This window comes from Branchiostoma lanceolatum, chromosome 2 (genome assembly GCF_035083965.1).
Source record: "Branchiostoma lanceolatum isolate klBraLanc5 chromosome 2, klBraLanc5.hap2, whole genome shotgun sequence".
Taxonomy (NCBI): Eukaryota; Metazoa; Chordata; class Leptocardii; order Amphioxiformes; family Branchiostomatidae; genus Branchiostoma; species Branchiostoma lanceolatum.
In genome coordinates, this window is record NC_089723.1 from 13,801,777 (window position 1) to 13,829,130 (window position 27,354).

At 41.1% G+C, this 27,354-nt stretch overlaps 1 long non-coding RNA gene across 1 annotated transcript; it reads left to right on the forward strand.

Annotated features, from left to right (window-relative positions):
• Positions 1-5,924: 5,924 nt before the first annotated feature.
• On the forward strand, positions 5,925-6,876 carry LOC136427545 (uncharacterized). Its single transcript, XR_010754466.1, has 3 exons — positions 5,925-6,025; positions 6,278-6,448; positions 6,671-6,876. It is a non-coding gene; the product is annotated as an uncharacterized lncRNA (long non-coding RNA).
• The last annotated feature ends 20,478 nt before the right edge of the window (positions 6,877-27,354 follow it).

Genomic DNA, 27,354 nt, shown 5'->3' on the forward strand with positions numbered 1-27,354 from the left:
TCGTGTCCGTGCATGGATTTTTTTTACCATCAGGATCATTCCATCGTGCCAATAGACAACTTAGAGTTTAAGCACTACGGGCCTCTTTTAAACTTAAAGCTTACTGGCATCAAATCATAATCCGTCAATTTCTCTCGCTCTAGATTTATTCAATAGTCTCGTCAGGCCGATTTTGCTCTATTGCGGGGAAATACTGGGAACAAACGCTAAAGGAAAAGAGCTCATCTTCAAAGGAATAAAGGAATATCCGAATGAAAATATTAGAGAACAAATATATAACATCCTTTCCCCGATACTGGGACCAGATGTAAATACTAGTATACTAAGGGCTACCCGTGTTGGAAAGAAAACTGATATATCAACTATCCGTCCTGTTCTTGTTCGATTTAGGAAATATACTGATAAGCTGAATGTTGTATATCAATCAAACGTATTGAGAAATAAAAATGTAGCATTAGAACAACCTACTGTTTCTTATGAGATTCCCGATTTAGAACATGTATTGATTAACTACTGTAAGATATTGCTTCGTGTTCCTAGAAGTTCTGTTAATGCTGCTGTAATAGGAGAGTTGGGTATGTTTCCACTGTATATATACACTCAAACACGACTGATTAAATATTGGCTAAGATTACATAATATGTCTAACGAAAGAATTGTTAAAAAAACATACGACACTGCTGTTATACAAGAACACGACTGGAGTACCCATGTACAAGATATACTGTCAAGACATGGTTTCCAAAATATTTGGCTAAACGCTAATGTCAACGCCTATTATTTTGGTAACATGTTCAAGAAACGTCTGAAGGACACATTTCTTTCCACCTGGAGACAAAAGATTAGGAGTTTTAGTAAACTTGGAACATATTCGAAAATTAAGACAACCTTCGCTCTGGAGAATTATCTTTAGGCAGTTCAAAACAAATCCTTTACAAATAGCATAACAAGACTGAGAATTGGTGCGCATTGCTTAGAAATTGAAAAGGGTCGTTACAAAAATATACCAGCCGAAAAGAGAATGTGTCCCACCTGCAAAGAAAATATTGAAGATGAATACCATTTCCTTATGATATGTCCATCTTAAAATGAAGAAAGGAAAAGACCGATGATTACATGTAAGAAGGAAATAACACTACCTGGAACAAGTAGAGAAATATTTAATATACTTCTATCATGTCCTGACTCTGGATCTGTCTACCTAGGCCAATTCATATAAAATGCTATGCAAAAGAGAAGCCGTGCCATAACGTGAAATATATCACGCCATTATCTTATGTATCGAGTAATGATGTGAGGTTAGTGCACTAGTATAAATAGTCCGAAGTTGTTAATCTTCCATGTTATTTGCCGTACATTGTACCTGATGCAAATGTTGTGCACTAAACTTGACTTGACTTGACTATATAAAAGGAAACAATGTAAACGATGTGCTACTTGTATAAATCTCAACTTCAATGTACAATATGTAAATGTATCTTCCATAACATTGCTCTATTAACTAGTCTATTTTCTCTTATCATGATATAAGATAAAAGAGATAAAAACACAATGTGATTGTCTGTTTCTTTTCCAACATAGGTGATTTAAACAATCCCTAACCTGAAGACATATGAGCTGCTTCAAAGGATTATTGTGTTCCGGCCGTTCTTATTTCAAACAAAAAACAACTTATTTGAAACATAAAGGTTTGATATTTCTATTTCTAGTTGTATCTTAACAGTATAACATACTATTCGCTCTTTTAAAAAGCTTCTCTAACACGACCTCATATCTCCATGAACAATTCTATTAATGCAAATGACTTACACATTGGCATAATATATGCTTGGGCATAAACATCTTTATCTGACTTGCACATGTTGCAATATTGACGAAACTTTAATTTTCCAATTAGATGAATTAAAGTGGTTTTGCATTAGTTATGAAAATTCAGAATTTATTTGCATAATTTGTATCTTGGTAAGAAAAAGCCCATAAGTAATGTTGTGGTGCATTTTTGTGAAACATAATAGGTGTCGTGGAAAAATGAAGAAAGCCTCGATGGTGTCCGTTATTTGGCTCATATCAAATCGTAAAGGCTGACGACAACAATTTGTACATTTAAATGAGAACGAGTGACGTCGGCACCCTTCCAAACATGAAGGACGACACCGTTGTCGAGGGAAGCTTGTCACTGGAACTGCAATGGCATATTTGTAAAAATCTTCTAAGGATAATAACTGAAGAAAGGAACAACAGATTTTCATGTTATTTGGTACGCAGGTAGGTTGGACAGAGATGTACACACTGAAGTGCCAATTATGCAAATTGGGACTGAATTTGCATAAATAATGAGGGGAAGCTATACCATTCTAAGCATGTGGTGGGAGCTCACACCTGTTGGTTTCAAATCTGAGACAAGAATTCCCCAGGTCCCAACGGCTGGTAATGAGGAAAATCTATACCTCCATTCTAGTCATGTTGTGGGAGCTCACACCTGTCACACCTATTAGATTTAAACCCAGATTTAGGGGCAAGGAAAGATATACATCGCTGTTGCAAAGTCTTGGTTTAATCTCATGATAGTGGACCATTTATACACAGAGCTGATATATATATAAGGGTTGTAAGGTGGTGATGATAATCTAAAGTTTCATTGTTGCACTGTGATTCTCAAGCTTCAACTATTTAGATCCGCTGTTCGTATGTCAGAAATCCACTGTTGTTTCAGTCGTTAGTCCCTTCGTATGTTCTCGCACCTACACGAGAAACGCTTACTTAGCCAATCTTACTGTTACCCGATCAGTTGGTGTTTTATCAGTCCCAATCCAACATCCGACCACGAGGCAAAACACCTTGATTATGAGACAAAACGTTTTGAAGGGAAATTGTGAATGACGTAGAAAACATCTGCCATTTCTACGTCGAAGAGTTCCATAGGGCGCCACTATCAAGTGGACCCCAAAAAGGGTCGACAGTGCTCGTTGTTAATTAGGGGGAGGGTCACGTGACTGAATATGCCCTATAGATAACGAGATCCACTCCCCGGGGGCAGGGATCAGGTTTACCTAATAGTTGTCATTCTTCTCGGGGAATAGGGGACAAGAATTATCCCATTTATTGACCCACCAAATACTGCGTTGCCCATTAGCAGCGGGTTAATAGTAAACCCTCGGAAAAAATGTTAACAGGGAGGCGTTCAGGGGTTTTTGCGATGGCTGGTGGCGCGAATAGGCTCTTGTGCCCAGTTGAGGCAATTGAATGGTACAAAGAAGGGGCAGGCGTAATGGTGGGCCGGTTAACGGGCGGCCTCCGGTTTGTAACAGTATAGGGAATCGGGTGTGAGAATAGGCCTTCCGCACAAAGGCAGCTGGAGTAAGGCAAGTTCTATCCCAAAGGCTGGGAGACGCCAGCCATGGTGATCTGCTTCAAAAAATCGCGTGAGTTCTAGATTATCTCACATGTTGGATTATTTTAGTTGTAGGAAAGCCCTCATTGGACACTCAGCTCGCCACTTTGTCAAAAGGAATGATTCCCTGCTAGATTTCGGGCAGGTTTTCATCACGTGTGCTCGGATGGGAGTTGGTTTTAAGGGACGGAGAGGGGGTAGGGGTGTAGAAAACGGTGTGGAGAAAGAAGAGATAGGATCGGAGACACGATTGATGGCAGATGTTAAAGAATTCATATGTAGCGCGGGAAGAGTATGTAAGAATTTGGTAATAGTCAGGATAGTAGGACGTCCAGGTTAAAGAGAGAAAAGAAACCTCTCTACAGTCTTCGGTCTCAGTAGGTGAGGTTGGGGCTAAGGTGATATGAAAGGGGAAAGTCTCGGCAGTTAAGGGTTGGAGAAGTTGAGGTTTGGGAGAAGGGGGAATTGCGGAAGTGAAAGGGAAGGAGGTAATTAAGGATTGGGGAGAGGTTGAGAAATAAGAGAGGATGGTACATCCTTGGAAAACGTAGGATGTATTTCCACAGGCCAAAATTGAGAAAGAGGACCGAGGTCTTCGCACCCATTCCTTAGTCTTTATCGAGGTTCATCAGGGTAAATCTATACATATTCCCACTGACGTCACAATACATGAAATCTCGCGAGATCACTATTCTCGCGAGAGAACATGAAAAGTGACGTCATCACCATCTATCAGCCTCTTTTGCGGCGAACCGGCGGAGGATAGGGAAAGGAGAGTTTAGGGCTAGGTAGTGTCACATTGGGGTAAGGAAAGGGAAGGAGTAAGGCAAGGTCTGTGTCGGTTTTCCCCACCCACCCGCCCACCCTTCCAGTTCTGTACCTCTGTAGGCCTTTTTACCTGTTTGGACCTCGGTCTTCGCACCCATTCCTTAGTCTTTATCGAGGTTCATCAGGGTAAATCTATACAACGTGGCTTCAACGTCAACCTATCAAATGCAAATTAGGGCGTCCCTAGCTTCCTTGCACCCTTACCTATCATTCCGCACCCGTAGGAATCCCAGATCACCCGTAATATATCCACAGCGCGACCATTTGCGAACAATCCCCCACGTATCGCTCCCTCAGTTCAACCGCGCGGCCATCTTGTTTGACGTCGGCGATGTTCGGAAGGTTCGGAAGATTTCCGACCGTTTCCGGCAAGCGCTCAGAACGTCGTCGGGGGATCTTCGCTAGTTTTCCGTAATTTTGTATTGAAATGCGAAAAAACGGTGTTCTGATGGAATGTCAAACCTGACTAAGGCTTGAAAATTTCTCTTTTATTCATGTATAGAGTTTTGACATTTTTTTAAATGAAAATGTCAAAATAACTTAAAATCATCCTTATTATCCACTTTATTCATTAATACTGCCATGTGCCAAATGTGTCAATACATTTCCTCTGGCTCACTCAGCTGTGAATGATTCTTTTCTTAATTTGTTTCACATTGATTTTGTTGCCTTGAATGAGATTGCCATGAATGAGGTGTTGTCATCATTGTGTGTACCGTTCGAGCTCAAGGCTGAGCAGAAGAGGGTTCTGACTGCCCTTGCCAATGGCCATCATGTTTTTGGCCTTTTGCCCACTGGTTATGACAAGAGTGCTTGCTTTGGGCTTTTTGGACAGATAATGGATAAGGTGAGTTATTTCCATTGAATAATTTACTGTGGATAAAACACAATAATTATAAAACGATTATCAAGTTTAAAACACAGACAAAATTCATAAACATTACACCAAGTACAATATTGCCAATATTCAAATCATATAAAATGCTCTGGGTGCCTTTAAGCACGTCATCCATGGATGGATCTGACGTCATCTGAGTGAGATAGAAAATTTTAATAGATAATTCAAGGATCTATTGCATCAAAATAATCATAAATGATATACAAAATATTATGTTATATTCTCAGGTTGTCATATAAGTGTATCATTGAATAGAATAGACACTAACAATTTAAATATATCACTTCCATAGCTTCACCCTGGCAAGCGTCACATCACTGTAGTGGTGTCACCTCTAAAGTCACTGATGCTAGACCAGGTACAGACCTGGAGCCACATGGGAATAACATCTGCAGCTGTCATCAGTGACATGACACAAGATACAGCTCGAAGTGACTTTATATCATGACAGTTAATATCATGATATTTCTACATACATTCTGCTACAGCACAAAACTGACTTGCACAACAAGTTTTGAAGGTAGAAAAGCATGTTGCTTCTTGAGAATAATTCTGGGTACAGTTAGGTTAACATGAACATCACTTAACAAGTCACTCAAAAAAGCTTGCACTTCCATCCTTTAACACAAGGGAAGCATGTACCTTATTATGAACAAAACAACCCACAACAGAGACATTATTGGAACAAATAATTGCTCATGTCTGTATTCTTATTTCCTTTTCCGAACTATACATTTATTTCTCTTGTTCCTTATACAATGTCATATAGGTGTACTTGCTGGAGATATCCAGCTTGTATTCTTCTCACCAGAGGCAATTCTACAGCAGCCATGGTGGGGCTGGCTTCGTGAAAAGAAGAGTGACATCTGCCTCCTCGCATTAGACGAGGTTCACTGCATGACAACATGGTATTTTCAAATGTTCCTGATTGTTCCTGTTTTCCACTTGTCAATAAAATAATTATAGCATTTTTCAAACACAGTTTTGATGGATTTCAATAATATCATAATAATGATTGTGTTTCATAGGACTATACTTAAAGTGTTAATTTGAGAGGCAAAACAAAGTATATAAATAAACTGTAAGTAGTTCTCACTCAGTGTCACAAAATGCACTGATATCATAACATTATGATACAGTTTAGCCATTATATTACACAGGGGAGCATCATTTCGAGAGGACTATGAGAAGGTGCCAGTGATTAGGAGCATCATCACTGCCCCTGTACTAATGCTGACTGCAACCTCAACTGACGGGATGGTGGGGGACATCATCCATGCCCTGCACCTCTCCCAGTCTGCAGTGGAGATGGTCTCTGTGCTACCCAACAGGTGATATATCAAATTTACAAACTATTAAAGGGTCTTTATCAGCCTCCATGATGGCTCTAATATTGGTAACGCATAAATGCTAAGTAACCCTTTGTATAATTCTTATGGATATAGCAACAAATGCTGGTAAATTGTTTCTGATTGATTGATTTATGTACAATGATAGTAACATATGTTTTGACTTCAATATACCAGAAAATAACAAAATGACAACACTTCTAGGCCCAACATCCACCTGCAGATACAGTGGGCAACAGATGACATGAATGAAGAGTTGGGGTGGCTGCTAAAGCACCTCAAAGATGGTGGGAAGGATCCTGCAAAAGCCATTGTGTACTGCAGGTATGTCTTATTTTGTTCCTCAACAACTTAGTACTTGGTGTTATCATGTAAATCAATATATTTTTGTTGTTACTGTTTAAGCTCATTAACACAACATTCATCATTATTACCTGGGTGAAACAAATATATTTCAACTTTCATGATTCATGGAAATCCTATCTGTTTACAGGACCATCGACTCAGTCACCTGTGTTTATGGGTGGCTGATGAGCCAACTTGGAACACCCAGTTCTCAGCCGAGACCAGTGGAAATTTTCCACGGTAAGACCGATGCTGAGACCCAGTCCAGGATGGTGTCATCCTTCACAAAGGCGGAGACATGTATTAGATGTGTAGTGGCCACTGTGGCCTTTGGTATGGGCGTACAGGTCCATGACATTAGGTATGTTGTACATTGGGGGCCATCAACTGACTTCCTGTCGTACTGGCAGGAGGTGGGGAGGTGTGCCAGGGATGGCGAGGCCGATAAGGCACTGATGTATGTGTACCCTAGGTCCTTGAACCCTAGGTTAATCAAGAAGGGCATGGTAGACTTGGCCAATGGCAGCACAGCCACATGTATCAGGAAGGCCATTCTACAACACCTGTTTGTGAAGGGGATGAGTGCAACTGAACTCACAGTTGCATGCGGTCTGAGCCATGGCTGCTGTGGCACGTGTGACATTGTGACATAAAATCATAATCATTCATAATATCAAAGATTACATAGGACATTCTTGTGATTATAGATAACATTAGCAGTTAACTGTTTGTATTGTAGATGTACAGTGGTATCATTTTACTATAGATGTATCATTTAACAAAGGTGCCCTGGAGTGACTCAGTTACCATTAGCAGACAGTCTTGCCCAAAGGTCCATGTCTTGGGCCAGCTTTCTGATCTTGGCCCCCATCTTCTCAACATTCTGTATTCCTGTCTTGTAATGGAAGTTGTCAAATCCACCATGTGAGCGACCTGGCAGATATTCAAACAGGCCATCTCCCTTAAACTCCTTCACAAACTTGGCAATATCTGCCGCATATCTACCATCATGACCAAAGGTGCTACCATACGTCATGGAACCTAGGTCCTTGAACCCTAGGTTTATCAAGAAGGACATGGTAGACTTGGCCAATGGCAGCACAGCCACATGTATCAGGAAGGCCATTCTAAAACACCTGTTTGTGAAGGGGATGAAGTTGAGGAGTAAAATAAACTCATTGAACAAATGGTGCACCAGTGGAAGAAATGGTAGAACGGACAAATGATTTGAAAACAACCAATTAATGCTTAGCCAAAGAGAAAGTTAAGCTACAGAATCAGAATTGAATATGAAGTTGACAGAATACACTCTTCAAGATATGGTTTCTTCTATAATATTTAGAAGATGAAAAAGCTTAAAGAGGAAAAAAAGCGAACTAAGCGCGCCTTTGTATTAGCTATAATTGATGAGACTGTTGGCGTGATAAACCTGCATTCAGCATATGCCTGGGATTATGTTGGAAAAGGCAAGAGTTACATTTTTCTATGATTGCATTATAATGTAACAAGAACGGGTACATACATGGAAGAGTCATTCGCTGTCCAATTAGTTTTGATTACTTACTAATAGTATGCAGATGAAAATGAAAGTCATAACTTGAGACTTTAACTACATATTTTTTTTCTATCAAAAGGAAGGCAAGAAAATGCATTGTATGCTAGGCAAAAGACGCCATCATCATGCGATAATTTTTTCTAATTAATTTGCCAATTTGCTCATTATTGATTACTTAATAATGCCAGAGATTACTTATTAGCTAGACACATTCTGACCTCTAACAGTTCCACTATCGTTTTGCAAAGAAATAAGAGCAGACAAAATTGTATAGGCAGAGAAGTAGAAATAGTCATGGTAATTCCCATTATTGTCCTCATTAGTATGCAAATAAATATACTAATCATCTATTACTCAAGACTGCCAGACATTATCAATTTGTTCTACCTGTTGTGCAAAACTACCAGTTAAGCTATTGGTTTGCATAAAGATGAGATCAGACAAAAATGCATGGGCCAATATGTAGAAAGATGAGCAAGAACGTCTAGAAAGAGAACCATAACAAGATCATGTCTGATGGTTTGTGACTGGTGGCGTAGTACACTATATGTCATGTAAAAAAAAAGTTACCACATGGTGAGTGGGATGATACATCAGTTCTATTCTTACATAGTAGGATCTTATACCATGTGTATAAAGCACTAATTGATCCATGTGGTTATACGAACAAGTTTGCCCTTTTAGCATCTGTCTCTTTCGAAGACTTTCAAATATATTTTTAAGTACAAGGAAGTTCATTTGGCAAAAATCTATGTACTGGATCGTCAAAGAAAAACATAGTCTAATCATGAACTGTACAAGTATAATGTTAACTATTAGAAAAGTGCTTAATGCTTAATAATGCAGTTAAAGATGCAAAAAAGCAGAATTAGTAAAACGATTAGTCACAGTGGAAACAAAGATACAGGACACATTATATGAACAGTAGTTCCAGGTTGGTGCTAGACTACAATTTAAAAGGTCAGATGAAGAGTTCGGGTTCAGTGGGGTTTTTTTCTGTTAATGAGTACCCTCAGTGGACTATCGACAAGCTGTCCTACTGATCGAAACACCCAAGCCTACTGATCTACATAACAAGAACAACCAGTCAACAGGACAGAGCTACGAAATGCAGGTCACCCTGCGCCATATCAACAGGCTGATAGAACCAATGCCTTAAGATCTTCTCTTCCTATGGTATATATCCCCCTTTCGAACACCACAGCGTTTAAAAACCCCAGAAAAAGTGTCACCATCTACCACATCCCACATGTAGGCATCCTTCCATCCTATATATAAGAGGGTAAATAGGCCGGCCAGGGGATGTACGACCAACTGCAATTATGGCGAGGGGCCAGTCAAGCGGAGTAGCAGGGGGCTACTCACTGGGCATGGTAGGTATGATAGCCACGAAAAGATAAACTGCCGCAAACGGTGATGGGGGTGAGGTTCAGAGACCGGTTGGGTTGCGTAGATGGAAAATGACATTTTGGATCGTGTTTTCCCTGTAAGGAATTTGGTCGCTGGGCAAGGGACTGCCCTAACGTACTAAGAGGAAAAGGGTATGGTGACTGTAACGCTCAGAAAGAGAATGTAAAGTGATGTCAAGGACTCGAGCAACACTCTGAAAGTTAGGAAAGTACTGTGTAATGATCGACAAACACTTGTAATGATGGAAGAACACCCGGAATTCTGTGAGTGATGGTAACGTCGGGTGTCATATATATGAACATCTGCAACTAGTCGCCCAAAAATTTCATCAATTTTTTTTCCTCCATGAATAGCGATTTAGTTTTGCTGTTTAGGAACAAGAACTACTCAGCATTACCTAGATAACATAAACTAAGCACAGTGGCGTCATGTAATTATCATTTTGGATGTTTTATCCAATTACCGACAGAGACAGCGACTGCATAATCAATTCTCATCAAAGCACGCATTTTTGCACATGAGAGCCATTTTCACACATTTTTAGGTGACAGGAAAGTTCATCGTTGGGTGGTCATTTCGGTCCGGATCGACCACAAGTTACAACATCATCGGAGAATCTGCCAGGCACGTTTCACTCGCTAAAATGCCTTGGAAACATGTTTGCAAGCTGCATTTCAGTGGCAAGAGGTGGGAAGAGCTTGAGGTAAGAATTAGTTACTTCCAATCGTTTCTAAAAGAACGCATACAGATCATATAAAACTACATATAATGAAGTAATGCAAATATGAGGGACAGGAATGCAGTCACAAACTAAGAATCAGCTGCTGCCACAAACTACATATTTAAATGGAAAGACATACCCACACTCCTCTAGAACAACGATCATGTAAACATTGTACTCTGAATGGAATAGAAGACGAATGTCATTTTGTGGTAGAATGTAGATAACATACCCAAGAAAGAAGTGAACTGTATAAGCTTTTACAAAATGAATTTCCCTACTTCACACATTTAAGTACTGTACAAAAATTCATATACCTAGTGCGCCTAGACAAACGTCCCTTTAAAAAACATGTCTGTTCTTTTGTATCTACTATAACCGAAAAGTGAGAAGTAGAATATTTAAAGATAGTCATACGGTCTTTTTGTATCCGTTATATTGAATGTACTTTTTGTTTTGTTGTGACCTGTACTTAGCCAAGTGTCCCTTATTAACGGCCTGTCAGCCGTTCAGAACTTAATCTCCAAGCAGATGTAACGGTTACACGTGGAAAAGCCCCTAGCCTGACTAAGCCCGGCGAGGAGCTTGACTCCAGGCTAGGGAAAGCCCGCATCAATTTTTATAGCCACCGAAAAATGAGCCAGAAGTTAAGAAAAGATTGTTTACTCAACCCAATGGTATTAACAACACCAGAATCAAGGTATGACTTGTTTATCTACTAGTTTGCCCGCCTTTTGTATCACGCACCTGCGCACTAGGTACCAGGGGCCAAGTTTCTACTCTGTACAGAAAATTCTGAGTTCATGTACAACACGTGAGTTCGTATAGGGGTGACTCTGACGTTGCGTTGCGCAGTAGAGTGCAAATCTTTTTATTTACCCCAAGGTAGGGTCTTAGCTTTCACATTTTGGTTGAAATTTGTTTAATTTGCCATTGGTCAAAGGTAGGGTTTCCTCGAAACTGGCAGCTTTCCTCGGAGTTTGAGCTGTACTGTAAAACCCTCTGTTTTCTTTGCGCCATGGTTATCAACTAGACCCTAGTGACTTTCCAGTGTAGAAGAATTTTTAAGATTGAAGTTTGGGTTAGTACTTTTATGAAACCTTCTTTCATTGTGTCTTAACACGCTTTGACCCCTTGTAGCTCCTTATAGCTGAATCAGATTTGGTCAGATCATGTTGCAATATCATGTACAAGTACATTTTGTCAATTTATTACCCATTTTGGTGCATGGTTAATCCTAACGTTTGTCAAAAGTATGATATTTTGTGATATGTTTACAGCATTGAGCAGGTAAAGTGTACATAAAGCTGTCTGGAATACCCGGGAAAGCTTGACGCGCAGCAAAAGTAGTATAGATTTATTGAAAATGATGTACTAAATAAGGATCAAGTTCTATATTATTGTATTTCATGGCAATTAAGAGCTGTCAATCAAAATTTGTCCTGTAGGGTACTTTTGGACCCTGTATGTCTCTGAACAGAGGAATTATTAATTAAGAATATTAACTAAATGTAGTACTTTGCAATGTGTTCTAACCATTAAACAGGACTTGCTGTATGTAAGAACATTTTCAGCTGTTATAATGGCGGCTGTGTATTTACAACTAGTGGTTCCATTGAAATTGCATTGTGAGAATGGAGGTAAAAACGTTGTCAAAAAAAGAAAACTTTTCATTGAAAAGTTGCTTTTTGAAATCAGAGTTCAAGAACAGCTTGTGACAAGCACTGAATGGTGGTTGCTAAGAGACAGGCACCTATTCATTTTGTTAAAATCATGTGATCAAAACAGTCACTTCCCCTCTAATATACAGCCTTAAAGCATAGGGTGGCCCCAGTGTTTCATCTAGGGGGATAACACTGTTTCTTCCGAACCCCCCGACACCCCCCCCCCCTAGCTACGGGCATGGTATACGTGGTGAGAATTGTGATCTTTACACATGACTATATCTTTATTAAAACCAAAGGTATGTCCATTATGTGAAACTATTTCTTAAACTGTAGCATTCGTTTGATATGTCTGTTCTTACCTTATAGGCGGTGCTCGACCCATCTGACATGACTTTCGCCACGTTTGAAGCTTTCAACCCCGACTTGGCATCATCTCTGCACTTGTCGTAAGTATTGGCGTTTTCACCCCGTATCTGCTTGGGGGACTGTATTTGCTAGGGGCCTGAATATAAGTTGCACAACGGGAATCATCTCATGTTGACTAAAGTAGGGAGGGAGTATACTGTTCTTGCTGTTCCTCTTCTTCTTTCTTCTTCTGTCAAAAACCAGATGTAGGGTGGTATATAGCTCTACTGATAGTACTGTAAATGCATTTAAGTTCGTGTGGTTTTTATTTCGCGCTGATAGGAAAATGGAGTGTTCGCAGTGGTTATAATTTCGCGGCAGCACTATATTCACATACTGCCTCAGTATTGGACACAAATGTTCGCGGTAGTTTTAAGCTCGCACGGTTCCATCGAAAACCGCGAACATAAAGCCACCGGGAATATTCCTGTATTTACAGTATTGCAGTGTTATATGAACATTATGATAAGGGTAAGGGTTTTATATTTCAGATACCTGTAGTAGCACTAGTAGTTGTATGTGCATAGGCTAGATACCTGTAGGAAATTCGAAAAGTGAATACGCACCTGAATACCCTGGTCATGTATTATGCTAATGAGGACCTCACTTGAATGATCCATGCTGAAACTATTCCCCTTACCGTAATAGCTACGGATGTCATATTTGAGATGAAGGTACCTTTCGGAAAGGTAAAAACAACGGGACATAAATTACATTAATGAGAACCTCCTTTGCATAATTCATGTAGAAACTTCATAACTCCCTTTGGTTCCCATTGATTTTCTATGGGGGCTACGTCACTTCCTGTTTCAGACCTTAGAACCACACTTGGAACCACATTGCTGGGGGTCCCCCGTGGAGGGGGTCCCCGTCGGGGGGGGGGGGCATGGTGGAGGTGAAGACACTGTCACATACACTCACACACACTCACACACACTCAAACACCACCACACACAACCGATTATCTTCAAAATTAGGGTTAGTGCCTTTAGAGCACCTATATCGCCCACCGGACTTGGTGCCCAGGTATCACCGGGTGCAGGTATAATATTACATGAGTTTCTTTACGAAAGATGGTAAAGTAGATTTGAATAGGCCACACTACCTTCCTCGACTGATATTATGGAGACTCCAAAAGTAGTACGAGCGTGTAAAAAAGAAATTGGGCGAAAATAAAAATGCTACTTAACAGGACTAGACAGCTGGTACTTCAAATTGAACCAAAGATGTGACACAATCACTCAAAAAAAACAAGTCTTTATGTCTATGAAAAAAGGAGATATAGTTTTGTGTTTGTGTGTGTGTGTGTGTGTGTGTGTCTGTGTGTGTCTTTCCAGATTTTTTAGTTAGCATAACTCATGCATAGGGTAGTTTTATCATTCATTGCATTGAACGTATTAAGCATTCCATATGCTCTGTGTTAAAAATTTGCTGTGAGACCTCTATACTAATGCATCAACTCCTCTCCCTTCATCCTCATTGAGATAACACAATTTGGTAAACATACATATTTCTTTCAACATTACTTAGTGAAGGAGAACATTCCGAAACACGCAAGCTGATGAACGAAATGGCAGAGCAGCTGCACCGACAAAGGCAACAATTTGAAGTGTTGATGGGAAAAGTTGAAAACCTCCAAAAGTCCAAGGATGACGAGTCAGAGCTAGAGACAGAGTCTGACTAAGAAACTCAGTGGGCCCCCTCTCTCATTGCATTTCGGAGTCCACGCTGCCGGGTTAGTTTTCCTCCCCTCCTGAGAATCAGACCTTTCCAGCGCTTTTAGCCAGGCTGCTCTGCTCTGCGTTGTGGTTCCGCTGGGGTACGGAAAACCTACGGCCTTTCACCTGCCGATTTTTGCGGTTTACACGTTAGCTTCGCAGCGCTCCATGCACGTCGCCGACAAAACGCTTTCTGTGTACCATGACGTCACGTGAGATTGCCGTGACGTCACCACGATCGCTTGAAAAGCGTTGTATGATTGGTTGTTCTAATTCTGCGCCACGTGCCGTATTCCATGACTATATATGTTGAGGCTGAAAGTTGGAAAGTAATCCACAAAATACCCGAATAAATAGTATTTTGAAGTGATGTATACAAAAATTCAGATAAGAATATTCGTCAATATTTGTTAAAGGTGCCGTCATACCCACATTACGGCCATTCGGAAAACTTGCTGAAAACAGAAGACCTCTCTTTAGTGAAAAATAAAGAGAGAGTGGAACCGTCCGCAGACGATAGTTGTTTCAAAATTGTCGGGCATCACCCGTTCCATCGTTATGGACGGTTTACCACAGTTTTACGTCGAGGAACTGACAGACGCCGACTAAGAGTCAGTTTTCGGGTCTTAAGGAGACGCCCAGAAACATCCTGCAGCAGTTGAGGGGCGCCCAGAAGCTGAAGAGTGCGGCCAGGCCGCGGGCAATACAGGCAGTCGTACTTATTTTCCTGTTACCTTTAACTTTTAGTAACTAAGACGATGATTGGACTGCCACTTTCGTCTTCAGAGCACATAATGCCAACTGCTTTTTTTGCCATGCTGCATTAAATGGACTGACTTTACATGTATATCATTGAATAAAGAATCTTTGATAATTGACATTGATAATACCCCCCCCCCCCGTCTACACTATTTCACACCCGGTAGATTTCTAGCGGGGACGAGCGGGAACCAATCAGATGGCTGCAGACAGGTCACCGACTGTCACCGTCAAGTAGCCAATAACTGGCCTCTCGCGGACTATTCGCACCCCTAGTTTCATGTAAATTTCAGATATCCAAGCCAAGCGCATGATCATTAGTTTTGCACCGGGAGTTTTAAAGTCCTCGCTACAAAACTAGTATCCTTTCGAAAGATCCCCCCCCCCTTCTTCTGTAGGACATGGAGAGGAGATAAACAATGTTTTTCTTGCACCGGGTTCGGACATATGCACAACGTGACTGCCCCAGCCAGAGACAGTAAGCTCAATTATTTGTCTTTGTCTTTATGTTAAGTTATGTTTCAGCAGCCGGTAGTGTCACGCTAGCATCCTCAGCAGCTGGTAGTGCCACAAGAGAATTCTCAGCAGCTGCTAGTGCCACACGAGAATCCTCAGCAGCTGGTAATGTGACACCACCGTCCTCAGCAGCTGGTAGTGCGACACGAGGGTTCTCAGAAGCTGGTAGGTCAACGCATACATCCACAGCAGCCTGTCCCTCTTTCAGGAACATTTTGGCTGTAAAAATTAGTGTTTCCCCATCCAGGCATGACATGGAGTACGTATTACACATTAGTATTCCACACCACGCGTTGTCATAGTCCTTACATGTTCTGTTCGCATAATCTTGTACATATTTATAGCTTGCCATTTAGGTATCTATTCAGTATTACAGAAATGTCCACGTACGATTAGCAATCAAATCTAAATGCACCTTTCCCCTCTTCTTTTGCATCTTCAGATGTGCCTTTGAGGCTGGCTAGTCTCCAAACTACCATCCAAGCCAGTCGTCCAATGGGGATCTACAGCAGTCATGGGACAGTGTTTGAAGACTGCGTGGAACTCTTCAATAGGGCAGACCCGTGTACATTTCACCGCCAAAGAGCAGACCAACTAGATTGACTACCAATTCAGTTTGATGGCTTAAATGATCACATTAATACGATGAATCCAAACGGTGTACAAGTAACACCAGGGCATCTAGAAGTCTCAGTGCAAACAAAGATACAGACACAAATCATATGAACAGTACTTCCAGGCCGGTGCCAGTCTAAGAGTACAAGTTAAATGGTCAGATGAAGCAGTCGACCTCAGTGGGTGACATGCTGGGTGGTATGTGGGAGATATCGAAAATGTTCGGATTTTTTGTGCACAGCATTTTGATGAAAAAAGCTGGTGGGACACATAACAGTGGAGGAGGCTGGGTACGAGGAAGTCCAAGAGGGAAGAATAGGGACCGCGATGCCTCTGAGGAAGAGGAAGAGATAGAAATGGAGTAAGTTGATGAAGAGGAAGACAGTGGTACCTTGTCATAGATGCAAACATTTCTGTTGTATTTATGTATTTAACTATTTGGAAAACAAAGTACAATATTTCAGAGAAGGCCATGGTAGGAGTGCTGTTCATAGTAGAATTTGTTTTGCATATGCTTGGCCGTTTTCTGAATATTGTGATAAAGAACCTTGCAACAATTTTCCTCGAATTATGTATTTGCTGCGAAAGAAATTGAGTTTTCAAAGGGATGGTTTTATTTGTTATGTGGTGTGCCCAACATGTGACACTTTTAACACTGTAGATTAAGCAACAAAACTAGTAAAGAATGAAAGAGATGTGATTGTCAGAAGAAAATCTAAGAACTGCTCCTTTGTTGAATTCCCTAGGCATTCACAAAGAAACTTCCACCGTCCCTGTGGCACTTTGCTCATGATAACAGTAGTTGGTAAGAATAACGTTGAGTGTGTACGCCCAAAACGTCCATTTTGTTATACGCAGTATTGTTGACTCACTGTCGGATTTAGTTAAGAGACAAGGATTCCTGAAGAAATTTGAGGAATGGAGAAATCGTAATGGAGCCAGACACACCAGCTTGCATGACCTGCCATACTTTGATGCGGTGAGAATGAATGTTGTTGGCCAAATGCATAACTTACTAGAAGGTACCACTGAAAGAATTATTCAAGTTTGGAAAGAAAAGAAGATTTTGTCCTCTGCATCTTTTAAGGTCATTCAAGCCGGAGTGGACAACATGAAAGTCCCCACCGATCTTGATTCAGGCCTCGCTCGCAAGATTGAGGCATCCTTTGAAGGCTTTACAGCTTCGCAATGGAAGCTATGGGTTTGTACGTACTTGTTTTGCTTTGAAAGGGGTGCTGGGAGATACAGATTATAATATATGGAAATATTTTGTAGCTGCTGCTAGGGTACTTTGTGGTAGAGAATAATAACTGCCAGACAACTTAAGGATGCACGCACATCAATGTTTGAAAATTGTTTGCAAGTTTTGAACGACAGTATTGGAAAACTGATGTACGATTAACAATGTGTAGATGACTATGCCCAGTACATTCATTTTGGTGCTTTTCTTTTGAAAGGGCACTCTGGGAGACTACCACAATAACAACACAGATATTATAAACATGGCTGTTTAATTGGCAGGTGTACTCACAACAAAGCTGTGTCATTATGCAGAATGATGTACCACCTGAACTTTTTCTATCTAAACCCTCAAGGACTGATCATGTTTTGACTTCATATCAAGTACAAATAACAAAGAGACTGGCAAAATGCAATAATTTACTTGGAGATTTTTCGTACAACGATTGTGATACTCCCGCTGCATTTAAGTCAGGTTGCATGACTTATGATGCGTTATATGCTATATTTATTTAAAACTTTGTATTCCCACAATATTGTAAAAAGTATGTCTTTAATGTGTAAACAGTTTGAGAGATGTTCAATTGGTGGAGATTTAGTTTCCTTAGAAAACTATGGACTAATAGGGCTTCGTGTATATATGCAAAATGGTTAAAGAATCAAGAAAGGACAGGCAATCCAATGATTCACCCCCCCCCTGCTGATGCGAGGGCTGGACTGATTGTTTTGTTGTTGAAGATGTCGATTTTTCTCAATGATAATGATTTAGGTGAGAAGATGGTACTTTTTTATCATTTCAGCTTTATTACAAGGTGTAAATGGACAGAGGGAAACAGGAATTCCTTTGTGATCCCAGTCTAGGTAGACATAACAACAGAATTTCAACACACCAAAACGTAGCAATGATAATCGTAACACTAACAATAATAACAATAATAATATTGACAACAATCATCATCATCATCATCTTGGGCGGGTTGCCAACAATAATGATAACAAATATCAACAACAGAAAATAAGGTCCAACTGTCCTGCAGGCCGTGCAATTTGTGGGAGCGGTGTGGAGGGACACGTGAGCAGAGACGATACTGAAGTGTTTCAAGAAGGCTGGCTTCAGTAAATCTCCAGGTAGGTTTTCGGCCCTTCCTTTTTATTTCTTATCTTACTAGCAAGTATATTGATGTTTAAATGTTTGTGTATTTTGTCAGACAAGATTTACTGTGTATTGGAAGATAGCGGGGATTTGGTACTTGTATTAGTCGGTAATCAGATATCAGCGAGGCTGAGATGAAGGACCTTCAGGACAAGTTGGACCAGTGTGGCCGTAGTGATGTGACAATCGTCTTCATGCGTTTGGAGGAAGAAGGACACACGACTCGCGCTCTTTCCTATCACAGAAAATTATTTTGGTAAACACTTTTATAGTGAGAAAACTTTGATAGCCGCAGGAGAAGTAATGTTATGTTATTATCTTGGGCAAATCATTATACATGTACTGCATAAGCATAATGTGGCCATGTAATATTTCTTTTGTTTCAGCTCTGAGTTTTCCCATGTTAACTCTTGCAGGAAACAACTGTCATCCCGCACACATATGTACAGCTGTAAGCGCACACGTAGAAACACACAGTACTTTGCGATGATAAGATCTTTAACCTTGGCCAGTTCCATGTCACGGTTTTAAGATTCAAACGCATTGTGGTAGTTGGATATGGTACGCGATGGTCTAAACTGTCCTGGAACATTCTTACTTGTCGCACATGCATATAGATGACAATAAAATGTCAATCACACTTGTGCCTTATTGGTTCACACTTCCGCCGGCTGGCGGCAGTAATGTTAACCTTATTACTGTTTTCCCCTGTGGCATTTTCCCGCGAACTGTCCTATTCAGATTCTTGTCTGCAATCACCCTCAATTGTTCTACACTTTTTAACAATACATAGCGTAGGTATGATTATTTTCCTGGCTCTGTACAAACAGAACGAACAGGAACGTTGAGAAGTTGATCGATTAACATCATAAGGGAGAAGTTGTAATATTAGACATTTCTGCCCTCAGGCTAAGCTTTTTGATATGGCATTTAATAGCGCTCTTTTCAATTGTGTCGAGTGGTCATGTCCGATCGGTCAAGCCATATACGAAATCTTCGAGCGAAATTGTCTGATAGTTATGAAGGTAAAGGTCGGCCGTTCGTTCTCTTTGATTTATTTTTATGTCATAATTATCAATGCTTTGTTTATTGCACCTTCACAGATCGAAGATATATCCGGGAACGAACTCCACTTGTCCGGGCCGCTGAGCGACTAATTTCTCTCCCAGATCCGGAGGGGAGATCGCGGCCCGCCTCAAGAGAAACAGCGGCACGGGCCCAATCACTTTGAGGACAAAGTGCCACCAACAATCTTATCCCAGTTGATGTAGCTCATGAAGAGGTATGGCGCCCAGGTCGACCTATCTGGGACGAAGGGCGCCGGGATGTATGGTACGGTGGAGGTGACCATTACAAGCCTCTCTGTGCTGATGAAAATCTTCAGCGGGACCAGGTCAGATGGGCGCAACTTCCTGCTGAAAATGCACTTCGACATGTTCTTATTGTATGTGTACGTGTCCAGGGACACCTGAAAAACAGGCCGCAGGCCTGAGCTGTGATTTCCCCGGTAAAATAAAATAAAAATGAAAAAAATGAAATGACAAAGAGCACACTCCAGATGTAAGTTACATTATCTTTACCCCGATCATTCTTAATTGAGAGGCATGGCAGAAATAATTAATTTGGCAATATACCCATTAAGTAGAAATTGCCGTTTGAAATAACATTGTTATGAGTACATTAGCTGTAACCATTGGTACTGGTACAGAAATAATCTTTCTATCTACCGAAGCAGGTCATCAGCCACTACGGGGCAAGGGTCAGGTGATGGTGACTGACTCCAGACCATCCAATGGCCAAGCTAGATTACAACAGCAGCAGAGAAAAGGTGGCCGTGTCATTCTTCTGACAGAAGTACGACAGGAATGGCATGGCAACCGGTATCTTTGGGTCGCTGTACGTCCATGATGTCCAAGACTGTAGATAACAGTACCTCCTTCGACCACATTAGAAGAAAATTAGACTAGTCACCATCGCTTCCCGTGGTCACGAGTAATAAAGAGAAAGCGTTGCGATTGGCATTAGCAAGAGCGTGAACAGGATGTCACAGTCGTATTTGCCACAGGCATATTCGTAAGAACCTTGACGACCACTTGCAAATAAAAAAAGTGGAAATGAATGATGTCAAAAGGCGACCGTACAAGGCTGCCTTCTTTGGCAAGCTTAGATAGCGTTACATAATATTTAAGAAAAGATTACAAAGAACAAGTCGCACCACTGTTTACATCTAACTTCAGCACTATCAATTTTAAACTCTCCCATCAAAACAAAATGGACAACAGCAATGTTGAAACAGCAAACCACATTCTTAAGTTGCAGTTGGCCAAATTATCTTATTGCCGCTAGACATGGAAATCCTGTCACATCCCGACATTTAGATTAGGGAGCTTGTTGACTGGCTCCAACAGCACCTTTTGCTAGCGTTAGAGATGATCTGCCAGAGATGCCCAGGTGAGACTGAAATGTTGTGGCAGGAGCGTGAAGACGTTAGCGATGGATACATCTGTTGTTCCAAGTGCAAGACACATAGGGCGATCAGAACTGGCAGCTTTTTTACTCACTTCCCGAGAATCTCCCTTCGCCTTTGGGTGAGATTTCTGCTCAATCGGGTTGAAGACAAATTCGTAAAGGACACAAAAAATGAGCTTGAGATTGTAGGTTTATACACCAGCAAGGCCACCTTGTTCTCAATGTGCAGCTTGATGCACAGCCTCTGTGAGAGGAAACTTGCAGATCAGCCTCCTACACCCATCGTTGGATTGGTGGGGACAGGTGTAGTGTTGCAAATTGATGAATCCTGCTTTCGAAAAAAGCCCAAGTATAATAAAGGAGAAAGACCACCTCCACTGTGGGTGTTTGGGACTGTTTCCACAGATGTGCAACAGTGGGCTATATGGAGGTTGTACCCAGACGTAACGCTGCAACACTTTTGCCTATTATCCAGAGATGTGCATTGCCGGGATCAATCATCCAGTTCAGTGGGCAGATGGACGTAACTTAAATGATATTCTGAAATTCTACAAGGGAGATCAGCCGTCTCGACAGGTTGAGTTTGGCCAGCAGCGAGTGGGACACTGCTCCTGTACCTGTCCGGCGGACCTGAGGATGGTATCTGATTTCTGGAAGTCCTGCCCCGTTCACATGCAAAATCCTACACCCAACATCAAAGACAGACATTCCTCATGGAGGGACTGGTAACATCCAAGAAAGGAGCACTTGCCAACCCAGATCCACTTCACACCATGACGAAGGAGGAGATGCAGGATGAGCTGACATACAGAGGTACATAGAAGCTGAGAAGATGACTAAGAAAGCACTCAGTGACAGTTTGAAGCACACTCTTCATGGGACCAAAAGAGTCCCTACACTTCTGTACAACAAACCCAATCAAAGTGTGGAGGAACTATACCTACAATACCTAGAAGAAACCGGAAGCGAAGAAATGCATGACATCAACAACCATTCTAGAAATGTCATTGACGAATTAGCATCCAGAGAAACAAAACGGGTAGCCAACATCATCAACAACGTGAAAGACCATCTTTTAAATGGAAAGGACACAGTGTGAGCATCAGGCATGTGGTACGCCGTGCTTGTCCTCCTTCATCAACTGAAGGAGGGTGGTACTGCAAGGCCCCAATCCATCTTCCTGATCGAAACACTTGCCATCATGCAGCAGCTCTGCTATATTATGCGGATGCAGAAGATCGGTCCATCACAAGTCTTCCGTATGAACAATGCCATGTTTCTCTATCACCTGATGATGAAGGAGTGCTTTCCCGGGACACCAAACACCATCTCCGTCAGAAGGCTTATGGGACACCACCTCCATTCCTTACGTGACAACATCCCTATCACCTTACAGGGTGGTGGCAATCAGGTCCACCTTGGCAGAGAATGAGGAGCGGCAGTTCAGCACCATGAAGCGAATCACCAAATCCTCAGCTAACTATTCAAAGCCAGGTCACATATGAATGTACCCTCCGGAGGCGACGCCCAAAGACATGTTTGTAGTTTTATTCACTGTATCCTTCCTGTACTACAGCGAAGGAACAACGAGAGGTGGTTATACCTGACCCCAGCCGACGGGCCAAGAAGGTCGTCCGCCCGCCGTGAGTTGAATGACTGTACTTTATATACATATCATGTAATATTATTTTGTTATAATTTCCTGGCAAGGTTTTCAATATTTTACCAGATTTATGAGATCTTTGAACTCCCTCCCTCCGATGGGAAAGGCTCCTGGCAATTTACAAAATGTATGATGAAAGTATTATGATACTTGTAAGATAAAAGTTACTTACATTTGTCGATTGTCATATATGTACAGTGGTTATAGCCTGCAGGCTGTGTAAATAAAGATCCATTCAATCAATTCAATTTATACCATACCATATGTCTGGGCATGGTACTCGAAACGACCCCATTTGTTTGGGCCTTGTGTTGGAAGAGATTGGTGCTGTCCCCGATGAGTAATTATTACAGGGGGGGGGGGTTGTCTGTGGAGTGTATATTGGGAGGGGGTCCTCTTGTACACAATCCCCTACAATCTACCAGCCTGTTTTTCTGGGCCTTGTACTAGAAGAGATCCCAGAGGGAAAGTGGAGCTGTCCCCGCCAACTTCGTCCACGGCAGCGAAGACTACGTACAGATGACAGGACAGTGAGGGATTTATTTGGACCTATTGCCGACCGGTGACACGGCAGTATCAGACAATGCTGTCATCTTCACCTGGACATAGCGGTGCCAACAAAGGAGACATGTCATGGATGGAGCTTTTGATTTCACTAATAAAACATGTCCAGCAGAACATGCCACAGGGAGAGGTAATATAGGAGGGTGTCTGTGGGGTTATACTGGGGGGGGGTGTCCTCTGTTACACATGTCCTTGAACGTTTAAACTCATAAATATGTTGAACCCTCTGCATTTCCATCTTTTGGAGTGTTGTGGTGTGCATAAAAATGCCAACCCTTCTCTGGAATCACTAAACCATTTCCGTATTACAAAGGTTGAATATCAATTAGCCTAGTTTCAAATAGCAAGCTATGATTCGCTATCTGTTGGCGGCAAAGACGAAGTGCCGTGTTTGTTTTTTCTTCTAAAATCATTCAATCAATCATCTACACGTGAGGGGTTTGACACGATCAGGAATGCCTACACCTTCAAGATGGAGACATACTTTATAACTCGTGTTTTGTTTCGACCCAGGTGACAGCACCTTGGGACTTGGTGGGGGTCGACCTGACCTGCATTCCAGAGACACGAAGAGGCTACAAGTATCTTTTCACGCTAACCGATTACTATACCAAGTGGATGGAGGCATTCCCAAATGAAGCACAAGTCAGCTAATAAAATGGAAATCTTCTACCGGCACGGTGCAGCAGAGGCAACTCTCACAGACCAGGGGAAGGAGGGTCAATGATAATGTCATTACTAAACAAAAACATTCAAAACACCGGGTTCTGCTGCAGTGGTCTGGACACTGCAGCTACAATCTTTAGTTCTTTTCGTTCTCAGCAACTCCTAACAAACCAACAATTAAACATTTATAACCACATGAAACACAACATTGTGAGCCAATACCAGAACATCAATAACCACTTACACCAAAGTCTTCTGAATCAGCAACAAAGCCTCCCTCTGATGGAACAGAGCACCGGAACCTTCTCACACAACAATTGAGCATACCGACGCAATTCTTCATGCTACCAACAACAGGCCAAACACAGCCTTTTACTCAGGTACATTTCACAAGGATAAACATCCTGATACTTCCATCTAGTACATGTGTACCTAAAATCACTTTCTTACTCAAATCCTGATTCAATTTCTCAGCTTCAGTTTCTAACACAACCAACAAATATGATGGATTGTGAAGCCTGCGGGATAGAAATGCAACAGTGGAAAGTAAAAAAAAAAAATACTTCGACGATTTCCTGTGCGGGGACAAGAGTTCACCGTGTCCACTTGAAAGTGGTCAAATTATCTTGAGATTGGAGTACATATAGCATGATTGTCATTTTCATACAGCAATTTGTGGGGCTAATAGGCAGTTCTAATCAATATTTATTTTCATTTTTATCAGAGGACATACTTTTCCCAGTACTTATGATTGTTAATTGTAATACGGCATCAATATTGATAGATGAAAAGTCAATATTTTCATGCACATAATTTTTCCAGACATGGTCGATAACCTGTCCCCGACGATGATGGATTCTCCTGTCGGTCAGACAGGTAACAGTTTGTACGGAAACGGGAATACCAACAAGCCTCCATTTCTTCATACACAAGGCATACTAAGAGGCTTAGGGCTTCCCACCAACGCGCTCTGCTCGTATCATTCACAAAGAGAAAGGCAACTTCAGCATGTGCTGACTCAATAGATGGTGCTGTAAGTAAACTGAATGGTCGAAACACTGCGCCAAAACAAGGACCTGCCATTCCCTCCGCAAACAGTGAGAGAGGCTGACGGAACTATAGACTGAAGAGAAAGAAGGTGGTGAATGGGACTGGCCTTCATGGGGAAGGGAGGGAAGCAAAGAGCAGGAAAAGCAGACTTCCTGCAATGCAAAATGTCAAATGAGATTCCTACAATCTGATATTCTACAGATTTTATTCCAGTGTTTTATGAAGAAAATTCACAAGATGTGCAATATATTATCACTTGTGGTAACGTTACACAAAAGACACACGTTTAGAAATTTATTACATGTAAATGTTTTGTTCTTCTTGCTGCTTGTATACATGCTTGCAAACTTGAAGTCAAGGAGGTTCTTTTTAGATAAAAGTTGTTAAGACATTCTTCACTGCTGAACAAATAAAAACAAATTTAAGGAAAACGTTTCACAACATTGAAAGAGCACTCATTTGACATGTTTATCCTGTCCACTTTTGATAAAGTTCTTGCGCCACCTGTACTATTTAAGCTTGTAAAAGGCAAACTAAAGTCAGTGCTGTCAACACTTAAGTGTTATTTGTCATGCATGTACGTAAAATGATATTTATTACAGTATGTATTTCGTAATGTATGCAAAGAAAATGATGTTATATGACTGAATTTTCTGTTATTTTATGATATTATTATGTTTATTGTATGTTGTATTATATTTATCTGCCTTTCGCCTGACCTCTCACAACATGGAGCCCGTCAGTCGTGGTAGACAGTCCATCTAGAGGAAGGAAAACCCTGACTTCAAACCAGTTTCTCTCTCTGTTCGAGGTAGGTGGAACCCCACAAATCTTTCTACCGATGGAACAGCACCAGAACCTTCTCATACAACAATTGAGCATGCCGACTTCCTTCTTCATGCTGGCAACAACAGGCCAAACACAGCCTATTACTCAGGTACATTTCACCAGGATAAACATCCTGATACTTCCATCTAGTACTGTGTACCTAACATCACTTTTAAGCTCAAATCCTGATTCAATTTTTCAGCCTCATTTTCTAACACAACCAACGAATATGATTACTGATTCAAGTATTGATCTAATGATGATCTCTACATGGCCATAAAACAGGAAACAAGGGAGTCAATATTTAGTTATGGTTGCCATAATCTAATTTTGCCGATCATCATTTCTTGAAATGTGGAGTGCGAAGCCTGCGGGGCAGAAATGTAACAGGGAAAGAAAAAAAAAACTTCGATTTCCTGTGCGGGAACAAGAGTTCACCATGTTCGCTCGAAAGTGGTAAAATGATCCTGAGGTAAGAATACATGTAGGATGTAGCATGATTGTTATTTTCATACATCAATTTGTGGGGCTAATAGGTAGTTCTAAGCAATAGTGTATAATAAGATGGGTTTTTGTTTCTATCAGAGGACATACTCTTCCCCAGTACCTTTGATTGTTTGTTTGTTTGTTTGTTTTAATACGGCATCAATATAAATAGATGAAAAGTCATTATTTATATGTACCTATTTTGTTTTCAGACATGGCCGATAATCTGTCCCCGACAATAAGCTATGGGTATTAGCAGACTGGAAAGAGAGAAGAAGGCCTTTTGTTATCAGCTTGGGTTTTTGGCAAGACACATGGATTGCCTTTGGTGAAACTCATACGGAACAATTCATCAACTACATTGACATTTTCCCAGTATTTAAAAACACGTTGATGTGATAGACAGAAATGGGGATCGTTTGCTATATGAACAATATGACAGAATCTCTAAATGCTATTATTAAAAGATAGACATCATTAAACTGCAAGTCATAGGTGCTTTCATTGCAGATATGAAACAGTAACAAATCAGGTGAAATTTTATTGATTGGGTTTAATAGCTAATGCTCAGAATCAAATTTGTTTTTCTGTTGTAAGATTAGAGTGATTGAGGTGTACCTTCTATTATCAATTGCACAGGACATATCAAGATGGCGGCCATGACCGGACGCGCATCACATGAGCTCCGCCAGTAAATAATTTTCAGAGCGGTTGCACTTGTCGCAGAGTATTCCATACAGTTAATATTTACTTGTGTTCATAGCTTATATATATTACTCAACTTTTGGGTCATCAAGGAGGATTTATCACCATGGTTCGGGAGAAAAACGTCGTAGACAGCTGCGGATCGCCCGAGGCGCCGCAGACAAAGAGATACCGGACAAGGTCTGGCAAAACCAAGTCGTGGAACACGCCAGCGAAAGACATCAAGGACTTTGAACAAGTTACCGTAGACCATACGGACTCGAACAAAACAAAGGTATGTAATCTCAAATTCCGAACTACCCACAAGACCGTGTTCCTATGTGGATCGAGGCCAGTAAAGCTCACTTCAGCCCT